The sequence below is a fragment of the Physella acuta genome, unplaced genomic scaffold, assembly GCF_028476545.2.
Source record: "Physella acuta isolate Inbredline_101_S28 unplaced genomic scaffold, ASM2847654v3 ptg001379l, whole genome shotgun sequence".
In the NCBI taxonomy this organism is placed as follows: Eukaryota; Metazoa; Mollusca; class Gastropoda; family Physidae; genus Physella; species Physella acuta.
This window is the reverse complement of record NW_026732894.1, coordinates 287,084-298,919: the sequence shown is the minus strand read 5'-3', so window position 1 is coordinate 298,919 and position 11,836 is coordinate 287,084. Positions and strand designations below refer to the sequence as shown.

The window sequence follows — 11,836 nt, the reverse complement described above, 5'->3', positions numbered from 1 at the left end:
AAATTTATCGTAAAACTAAATGAAAAAGACAGTTGAAAATTGATATAAGTGTTGGAACGTAATAAATACAGCAAACGGACGTATTGTTAAAGTTATGACCGACAGAAAATTAGATTTAGAACGCGTTAAACTTTTGAATGGGAACACAATTTTCTTCAATAGACGCCGCCATTTTATTGTACTAAAGAGTAAACAAAAACCTGTGACGTCACGGTCCCGCCGAGTCTAGTGGCTTTTCAAATATTTTAAAAAAAAATGGGTTATTCTGCATAGGAATAAATCAATAAATTAATTAACGTCTTTAAATAAATTTGTGATCAACAGTCTGTCTGCATTAAAAAATTATTCTCTACCTGCATACCATTTTACAGCTTTCCAGATAGAGTCGAACATATCACAATTTTCGATCAGGCAAACAAATAAATATTCAAACATGTAAACAAAGTTGACTTTTAGTAGTATACTAGAATACCCGTCATCCCTTGGATAACTGTGGGTTTCGGGGGTCATCCATCAAAAAACATCACGTCTGTCACTCAGAGGCATAGCGAGCCTTCCCGGCGCCCGGGGACAAACTTTTCGATTTTAACCCCCCCCCCCCCCCAAGATTTCGATTTTCAAACCCCCCCCCCTCAAACTTTTGATGTGCACCCCCTCCCCCCCCCCCCCCCCCCCACTCAAACTTTCGATTTGAACCCCCCTCAACCTTTCAATTTATTTTTCCAAACCATTTGGCGCCCCAACATACGTCCCCCCGCCCCCCCCCCCTTCACCTCCCCCCGCCTCCCCTTTTCCCCCCCCGCCTCCCCTCCCCCCCCCCCGCCTCCCCTTCTCCCCCCCCCCCCGCCCGCCCCCCCCCCCTCCTCGCTACGCTACTGCAGTGTCACTTATCGTCACAAAAACAGAGCCCACATTCAAAAATATGTTTCTTATCTTTTAAAAACACCGAAAACACCGATTTCGGACTATCCCTTCATATACTGACGTCACATGTGACCTACTCAACTCTACTTCACCTGCCCAGTGTCCCGCCAAGTCTCAGACAACATGTTTTTATCGTTTAAAAAAACGATTCCAGCCGAGCATGTCTCTGACCACACTATCCTTTCATATGGTTAGGACAAAGAAACAGATGAACTCTACTTCACCTGCCCTGTATCCTGCCAAGTTCAGATAGGCAACTTTATCATTAACATCTAAAAAAAAAAAATTGAAAAAAAATATTATTGACATATTGGTCTAGAACCTGTACCACTCGCATGAGAGCGGACTACGCTACAAACTTAGCTATTTACTCGTGACGTCACAAATGAATTTTTATACTATACTTTGATGCAACTTGATTTCGAGCGTCTAGTCTAGAAGTAGTAACTTTCAAATTAAATTTTATCTTAAATTAGCCAAACAAAGATTTATATAAAATAATTAAGGCCTGAAATAGATTCTAGATGTATTAAGGCCTGAAATAGATTCTAGATGTAGAATTTACATTAAGTCTAGATTTAGAATTTACATTGAGTTTAGTGACCTAGATCTAGATCTAGGCTAGATTCATAAATTTCCTTCGACAGCTGATCTTTAGATCTAGAGAAATTTATTGTAAAACTAAATGAAAAAAGACAGTTGAAAATTGATATAAGTGTTGGAACGTAATAAATACAGCAAACGGACGTATTGTTAAAGTTATGACCGACAGAAAATTAGATTTAGAACGCGTTAAACTTTGGAATGGGAACACAATTTTCTTCGATAGACGCCGCCATTTTATTGTACTAAAGAGTCAACAAAAAACTCTGACGTCACTATCAAGGGACGTCACTATCCCCACAAAGTTTATTCAAAGTATTAACATTTTTTAAAAAATACGGTTAATTTAACAATGAATAAATCAATAAATTAATTAACGTCTTTAAATAAATTTGTGATTAACAGTCTGTCTGCATTAAAAAATTATTCTCTACCTACATACTATTTTACAGCTCTCCAGATAGAGCCGAACATATCAGGATACTTGATCAGGCAAACAAACAAACAAACAAAAAAAACAAAAAAATAAATATTCAAACATGTAAACAAACTTGACTTTTAGTAGTATATAGATAGATTACTAAAGAATGAAATTGTATAAAAAAGAAAATGTATCAAATCAATAATATTTTAAAAATTAATAATATAAATACAAAAAAAGACATAAAAATAAACATAACACGAGACACCATTACTTATACAAAGCTTTCATGTTTTATATTATTTTTGACCTACTGTTATACGTCATATATATATATATATATATATATATATTTATATATATATATATATATATATATATATATATATATATATATATATATATATATATATATATATATATATATATATATATATATATATATATAATATATATATATATATATATATATATATATATATATATATATATATATATATATATATATATATATATATATATATATATATATATATATATATATATATATAGGGGGCCTAAAAATTTTTTAGCGGGGTGGCCCTTTTTTTCTAGTTCCGCCACTGGCCTGTGTCCATCGTATTACGTGGAGCCTGAAGCGATTATCAGACAAGAACGGGTGCAATTTTGCCTTCATGGTTATCTTCGCGCGTGGTGCTTTGCCGAACGCAATAGAAAATGTATATAATTTATATAGAAAAAATATGCTTCAACCAGTGTCCGTCAATCGGAACTTTGAACTGCTCCCCGGAGATAAATGTCTGAAAGAAACATTAAGGGGATGGGAGAAGGGGGAATTTTGGTCGAAAATTTTAAAACCAAAGAAAAAGATAACAAATATTCATAATTATAACCATTTAATGATTAAACATATGAACTTATTCAATAATACTGTACCAATTTTATAAAAATAAACTAGTTATGAATATTAGTGACTAACTTTGGTTCGTTAAAAAATAAGTAATTTATGCCAAATATTTATGCAAGATTCTCGAGAGACAGTATAATTTTTACACGATCTAATTTCGTTGTAGCAGCTCGTCCCTGATAAGCATCCAATCGCGCAGCACAGAAAGGGTTAACATTAGCCTGCTTGTAGTCTAACAGCGCCACCACCCCTCTCCCTCCATGCTGCTGATTTTAACTCATTTTTTGGAAGCTAATCCAGAAAGAAAATCCGGCTGAACAAAGAGCCAACGAGTCATATAAGCTCATATGGGTTCATATGCAGTGTTTCTTCCAAACTTTTTTTCCTCGGGGGGGGGGGGGGGGCACTTGCAATTTTCTGGGGGGGGGGGGGGGGGCTAAAACTTTTTTCTTGGGGGGGGGGGGCGGTGGACACTGTTGAAAGTATATATTTTCTATATAATTTCCATTTCGTTGGGGGGGGGGGTACACTTTCTTCGCGGAGGGGGGGGGGGAAGAGATGCCTGGAAGAAACTCTGCTCATATGACGCATAACATGTCGAGAGGCTATACATAATTGTGTTCGATTGTATACCCTAGAATATTACAATTAAGAACGAAGAAGAAGAAGAAATAAATGCCTAGATATTATATGGAATGCAATGGGCAAATTTATAAAATAAATAGTATTATAAAGTCGACTAGGTGTAGAATACCCGCATTCCCTTCAGAAATATTCACAATACCAGATATACAACGTTCTTTATAATGCTCTGGCATGTACAAATACTAACAGCAATTCAAACCAACACAACAACTAGATTCTATATTATTACAGTGCTAGTAGAATTGTTAATTTTTAATTATTTTTTTTAAAGATTCCTATTCCTATTAATCAATTTTAATCATTGAAGCTTTTATTTACATAGCGTACATTTAGTTCATCTTTGTTCATTATATATATATATATATATATATATATATATATATATATATATATATATATATATATATATATATATATATATATATATATATATATATATATATATACATATATATATATATACATATATATATATATATATATATATATATATATATATATTCATAAATAGCGAGACTTAAAGCAATTTTTAAAAAAATAGATCATTATAATATGCAAAAGAACGTTATTACTATTTTTTTGAATTATTAAAACCACTTAGTTTGAAAATCTCGTCGTTAATTGGCTTTTTGTTTTCCTGCCATCCATCAGCATCCTTTATTATAATTTATATTATTCTCTATGCTTGGTCTAGACAGAACGTAATACTCGGTGCATACATTATTAATACACCACTACACAAACTCGCCAAATCTGGCACAAACGGGTTAGTAATTGGCCCTTCCATTTAAAAAAAACTGGGGCGGAGAGGGGCTTCTCGCCTTTCTGTACTGAACCGCTGACTGCAAATTTATCATGACATTCTCTCAAGGCTAAAGGACGAATCCGCACACAAAATTTTGCCGTATTCGATACCACGGATTGTTTCTAGCCACGATATTCCATTAATGATTCAGCGTAAAGTGCAAACGTTTTATTTTTCGACCCCCCTCTTTAAAAGAAATATTCTTTAAAGCTAGAGTACAAGAGGACACTCGCCCACGGACTATAAGTATGGTATACTAAATAGTCATATTATATATTTTTCAAACATGTATACTGAAGTATTTATTATAAAATAAATAAATAAAACTGAAACCACAAAAATATTTTTATGTAACATTTTCAAAAGTAGGACTATTTTAATTTAGTACTGCTCGCGACTGCTGACCTGAAAGTCACGAGTTCGGATCCCGGGCTCGAGTCTGTAGGATGTCCCTGACAGAGTTTCTTCCGCCCCCCCCCCCCTCCTCCCAAAGAACGTCTACCGCCCACCGAAAGAAATGGAATTTATGTAGAAAATATATACTTTTACCAGTATATCCGCCCCCCCTCCGTAAAATTTAATTTGCCCCCCCCCCCCCCGGAAATTCTAAGTCTCTCCCCCCCCCCCGGAAAAAAGTAAGTCTGCAATAATCACTAGCCCCTGAGTAGGCCTACATCCCGCTCTGATGCAGTGTTTCTTCCAGACTATTTTCTCCGGGGGGGGGGGGGCACTTGATATTTTCGGGGGGGGGGGGGCGGTCAACATCATCCGGGGGGGGGGGAACCGGGGCGGACACTGGTAAAAGTATGTTTTCTATATAAACTCCTCCCCCCCCCCCTGAAGAGATGCCTGGAAGAAACTCTGCTCTGATGGGTGCCTGACTCACGTCAGGGAAACCTAGGTGGCGGGGCATAGTGCTGACTACATGATCTCCATGTATGCCTTTGTCGATGAAACAGGTGAACTCTACTTTATCTGCTCCGTGTGTCTTGAACACGAACGGGAAAAGATGATGAGATGATTTAATACAGCTCATATTAAAATACGTTTTCCAAGTTGCCTATACAATTACTATTTTGGAGCGCTTTTCTCAACAACAAATACTGCAATTATAAAACGTGATCAATTCGGCTTCCGTACTTTTAAATCGCTGAGCCGCCTAGCATCACACACATACACACACACACATGAAAGGTAAAGGTCATGTGATGTTTTCAGTACTTTTGGTTCAGTGTCGCTAATTTTACGGTTACTGATAAAAATGTTTCTGTACGCTTGTTTAGTGTGGAAAATTTTCATTTTAGGCTCGGATTTATAACTAGAGGTAAGCCAGACGTGTTTCGATTATTTAGACGCCTCATAGAATTTAGATTTAGTAATGTAACATGCTGTTAAAAATAACCCGCAGACATGTGTCTTTTCAAACCGTGTGTCGTCTGCTAATTTCTAGAGTCTAGTAGTAGAGTCTAAATCTAGATCTCTAGATCTAGACCGGGATTCTAGATCCTCATTTTTAAAGTTCACGAGAACTTAAAATAGTTTTGAAACTCGGTTTTACTCCTATCCTAGACTATTTTTTAAAAATATTTTTTTTTAAAAACGTTAATTAGATCTAGATATCTAGATCTAGACTCTAGATCTAGATCTAGATTCTATTTCTAAATTATTTTATCGCGTTAGTTAGTTGGGTTGACCTTAGTCTAGACTAGTCTATGGCCTAGGGCTAGGGTCAAGTCTAGAATCATATAGATCTAGATCTAGAATCTAGATCTAGATCTAGACTAGATTTACTTTCATTTTTAAAAAAATAAAAATCTATTTGACATTATGTTTTTTAATAATAGCATAAAACTGGCCTATTAGATTGCATATAATAATAATTATAGTCCTAATTAATTAATATTAATTAGATCTAGTTTCTAGATCTAGATATGCCTCGGGATCTAGATTATTTTTATTATACCCCATTACAAGTGTATTGTATACAAGCCCATGACTTAAAATAAAGAAAATGTAGATCTATCTAGATTTCTAGATTTCTAGATTTATTTGTATCCGTAAATGATGGTAGAATCTAGATTATATCTATTATGCATATATCAAAAACGTTGAACTAAGTAATTAAATCTATATAATTTGTATTAGTATCGATATAAATAGATAAATTTAGTTGACTTATTGCTTTGTAGGATTAAAGTTTTAATTGTTGCGAGGTTTTAAGCATTTGAGAAAAGTGAAGGAGGGGAGGGGTGAAGTGTGGGATTCGTATAAATAATAATTCACTAATAGTAACGAATGAGTGTGTGAAGGGCGAAGGGGTAAGTAAGTCATGCATAGAAACCATCTCAACAAAATCTAACTTCAGTGACTGTATCAACAGAGTTGTCTAACTGAAATAAAATGTAAACACACTCAGCGCTAAACAGATGTGTTTACTGTTTATATCTTTTTCGAGTAGCCTTAAAGTGGAGTATGCATAACTTGAATACGCCTATAGTAGTCCTAGAAACTCTAGTATCCAGAGAGGAGTAGGCCTATAATACAGTTCCCCAGGAACAACAGGAACATGTAATTTACCAATTAAAGTGTTAGGCACATTTACTTCAGACATGAGGGTGCCCTTGTGTTGTAGTGTATGTTGTACTTAGACCTGTTTGATTAGCGCTTTTGTTGTGGATTAGTTTCAGTACTAGCGTTAAGGTTAGACCATAGAACGACAATGAAGGCACATTTACAAGTGTTTAGAAGGAGCCTGTTAAACATATATATATATATATATATATATATATATATATATATATATATATATATATATATATATATATATATATATATAATGTTCAGCAAAACCCCGCTTAGCGCAATGTTTAGCTACGCTGCTGACTGCCCACTTGACATCCAGTCCGTCTATAAAACCAGGGTTGTGTTAAGCCAATCACTTTCGGTTTTGATATGTATAATTTTGAACTTGTACTTTTACAACAGCCGTACGCTAGTGACTTTTAGACAAGAGTCCAGGGGCGATTTGAATACAAACATATCATACTTTATCATGTAAGCATGACCTTAACACAACAGCATAAATTAACAATTTTTATCACGATACGCCCGAGTACGCACTTTAAATATGTAAAAATATGTGTCGGCATGGAGGGCAGGGAGAGTTTAGGTGATACTCTTTCAACTTTTTCATCATTGCCATCACGCATACACGAATAGGTCCTACATATTCCGCTCTTTAGAGGCATGGACTTAGTCAGAGATGTAGGGGTGGGAGAAGGTGAGTAAAAGCGCTTATACCCTTAAAGTTTTAAAGATATACACACACACACACACACATATATATATATATATATATATATATATATATATATATATATATATATATATATATATATATATATAAAATTTCAACTGAAAGCAAGAATAACAACAAACAATAAACCGGTGTTGTTGTTTTTTTCTTGCTAGACTAAAAAAAAAGAAGATAAAAAAATCTCGTGTTATTTTTTTAAATTCAGTAAACTTCTATCAGTTATATTTTTTGTAATGGTTATATTTTTTTTATGATTGATAAAACAAAGGCGACAGCCAGGCTTGTAGACTACTGATCCAGTTCACAAGTACTCTAGTCTAAACCTTGGTCCTTAAAGATCTCTGTTTGTTTAGTTACGGCCGCCGTTGGATAAGGAGTCCAAACATGTCGTTCCCGTTTTAAATGTTTTAATAATTTTTGCAGTTTTCCTCCGTAGGGATTTTAGCATTGTTAAATCGAAAGGAAATCAATCTCGATTTATTTAAGTCGAAAATTGTAAAAAACTAAAATTTGAATAATTAAAAAAAAAAAACAAACATGAAATTAAAAGTACGAGGAACGTTATAATAATTCAGTCATGTCGTTTCCGATTTAAATGTTTTAATTTTAATAATTTATGCAGTTTTTTTTTTCTGAAGGGATTTTACCATTATTAAATTGAAAGTTAAACCAAGCTCGATTTTTATAAAGAAAAAAACGAGCGAATTATTTAAAAAAATAAATGAAATCTATTCGGAAAGCTGTAACGACTCAGTTAACAGACGTAGTTGTAGAAAAAGCTTTGCCCATATATCAATTATTAACTTTAGTTAACTTTGTATAGCGTTTTTTGCTTATATAATGTTTTGCTAAAAAAAAAGTATCATAATGTTACTATTGTTACTATCGTATTAGAATAAAATTTTGATGACCGTACGAGAGTGAAGGTGAGTGTGTTGGGTGGGGGGTAGAGTGGTACAGTGTGCATGTACAGTCTGTGTAAGGACATTTCCAGTTACCCTAACACTGCGGTTACACTTGCGACATATCTGGAGAAAAAAAAACCGCAATGAGTCGATGCTATATGCAAACATTTTTCCCACGGAACATGTATATCCTGCTAACTAGCTGCCAGTTTTTTTTTCTCTAGAAATGTATACATGTCGCACATGCATAATATACATATCGCAAGGGTAAACGTTGCATACGTCTGAGTAAACTATAGTTATGAATATGATTTGGTAAATAGTTGTAAGGTTGTGGCTATAACGATATCTAGGATTAAGACTAGGTTTATGTTAATATTTGTTATCAACGATGTTTCCGTGTAGCCCCATGTGTTAACCTGCCTTAGGTTGTACACGAAAGTACAAAGGATCTTTTTTTTGTATTTTGTAAGTGTACGTATTTTGAGCAGTTGGAATGTATGTGGTTGTAGAAGTTTGCGTTGTTGTTTGAATGAACATTCATGGAATCTTTTTCATGCTTTTGGATTTGGTGTAACATATACATACACAAATAATTATACATGTATATTACTATATAGTTAGGCATAGACATAGACTTAGAAATAGACATAGACATAGACATAGGCATAGACATACACATACACATACACATACACATACACATACACATACACATACACATACACATACACATACACATACACATACACATACACATACACATACACATACACATACACATACACATACACATACACATACACATAGACATACACATACACATAGACATACACATACACATAGACATAGACACAGGCGTATGGAAACAACTTTTTATGTTAAGAATGTGTAAAGCAGCCATATTCTCATTTCAGTCTTCTTCCTCTACGACCATCACTCATCAATAAAACTTGTGTGACACCCAACCCTGATATAAATAGATCGCCATAAATCTATTTTTAAACTCAGCCGAAAAAGCTGTACGAATCAATCAGCTTTTTCATTCTATTTGTGTCGTGTCGGTAGTTTTTAACCTTTACGCTAACCAGACCATAAATAAGTTGGATGAAAGGAAGGTCCAGCATAAAAAAAGCGAGGGTAAGAAGCGAGTGGGAATGTGCTTAAACTTGCAACGTGTGAAGTCTGTGATGTGTAACGTGTAAGCTGTTACCGCGTTACATATAGATTTCTAGCAAGGTTATCGCACTATACGGAGGCTTCCGTCCATGCTGTACAGAGGTTGTTATGCTATTCAGAGGCTTCTACGTTGTATCAAGGTTATAAAGCTATTGGGCGAACGGCACCGAGTTCCTAAACTAGTTAGTGGAGGCAGTCACGCTTTTCTCAAGGTTAGCATGCTATTAGGAAATTATATAAAAATCGTCGCATAAAATGGAGGATCCTCAAACTAAACCAACAGATACCGACATTATAAGGTCCCCATTTAAATGCAGACACTGACTATATTTCAAGGTTCTCATATTGTACTCATAAAAGTTCTACTATGTTTATATAAGTTCAGTAATCATCAGTGTATATCTATATTTGAACCTTTAATCAATCCACACCCATTTAAATTTTATAGTTATGACTTACATTTGTAAAGATTGATTTTTTATTTTATTTTGAGGCCTGGAAAGCCCTAAACAGTTGAAAAAGTTAAACTTGCCTTAATGCGTTACACCATACTTTGCAATATAAATTGAAAACAACATGTAATTGATGCAAAGGAAGGACAGTAAAGAAAATAAAGCTACCTTGAGAGCCTAGTTGATATTATGCACAGCTGTTTTTTTTTTTCCGATTTTTTTAGTCAAGCCCAGGAGGGAGGGCCGCGATTTAAATCTTCCTATTGTGTTAGTGTTACTCTTAAATTATGTACCGGGTGGAGGAGACACTGTTTCTAGTCGGCCTAAATATTTTCTTTATAAATTATATATTTTTTCTGTTTCGTCCTAGGGGAGGGGGCCGGTGGACATTGTCGTCCCCCCCCCCCCCCCCCCCCGTTACTTGCCTACGGAGAGATTTTAAAAGAACGAAGTGGACTATAGTAATAAAGATCTGAATGTCCAGTTAGCGAAATGCTTTATATTTTTTTAGTACGCATCGAACATTCAAACATATACATATACATACATCCTTCTTGCTATAAATAGAACAATGAAAACAGATGTTTAAAAAAAAATAACTCAATTTTTATTGCTGTTTGTCGTTTGTATTTTGAAAACATACCACACATGTTACAGCAAGTCAACCAATCGTTATTATTAATGTCGGATGCATTGAACTTGGGTTAATAAATATATCAGGCTTAATGCTACTTTCGCTACACTGCAACCGAGTGCCTCGAGTTCAAGGTAATAGAACGTCCATGAGTCCACCCAGCTCTGATGGGTATCTGACTCACGTTAGGGAAAGTGAAGGCGGCTGGGTGTAGAACTGACTACACTATCCCTTAACATGCCGAGGTCACAGAAACAGGTTAACTCCACTTCACTTTTACTTCAATGCTTCTATAGTTGTTTTCGCCTCCCCCCCTCCCTTATCACCCCCTAAAATCTCTCCCTCCCTTTTATTTTGTCGTGTTTGCACATCTCATTTTCTCACCTTTTGCGTCTGCACGACTCTTGGTCTGACTCTAGCATGTATGACTCATTGACTCTGTGAAGAAATATCTTCCCTGACTCTTGCGCTGATTCTGAATGTAATTCGGTTTGCAGAAACATGGAAACTGATTCAAATGGTAACGGGGTAAAATTTCACTAAACAAATTGAAATGGGTAGGCCTATATTGGAAAAACCTCTCATAAAACAAGTTCAGATTGGAAAAAATTCCCATAAAACAAGTTCAAATGTTAATATTGTAAAAACCTCACATAAATACAGTCGAATGATAATATGGGAAAATCCCAGAGGAGGTAGTTAATCTCTACTAGATTAACTCACCTAATCTGTACTAGATTAACGCACCATATGCTACATAACCGTACTCCACTCGAGTGCTTGGGATGTGTGGTGTGTTTATGTGTGCGTGTGCGTGCAGTAAAAACTGCACACACGTATGAGTTTAATATAAGTGCACTTGACGTGTGCTGCAATGATTTGATCTACTTGGGTGTTTTGATATTGAGGAAGATGGGGCTATAAGTGGACATGCACACACAGACACACACACACACAGGCTGATGGAGATATATGTGGCCATGCATACACACACAATCTAAAAAAAAACACGCACGCACACACATGGACGCACATACACAGACAG

At 35.2% G+C, this 11,836-nt stretch overlaps 1 protein-coding gene across 1 annotated transcript in view; it reads left to right on the top strand.

Moving 5' to 3' along the window:
- The first annotated feature begins 5,520 nt into the window (after nt 1-5,520).
- LOC131927174 (ATP-binding cassette sub-family C member 5-like) overlaps nt 5,521-11,836 on the top strand; it is a 96,705-nt gene continuing 90,389 nt past the window's right edge. The window contains exon 1 of the mRNA XM_059282894.1: nt 5,521-5,629. The gene's annotated coding sequence lies outside the window, so the exon portion shown is untranslated. The remainder of the gene's footprint in view (nt 5,630-11,836) is intronic.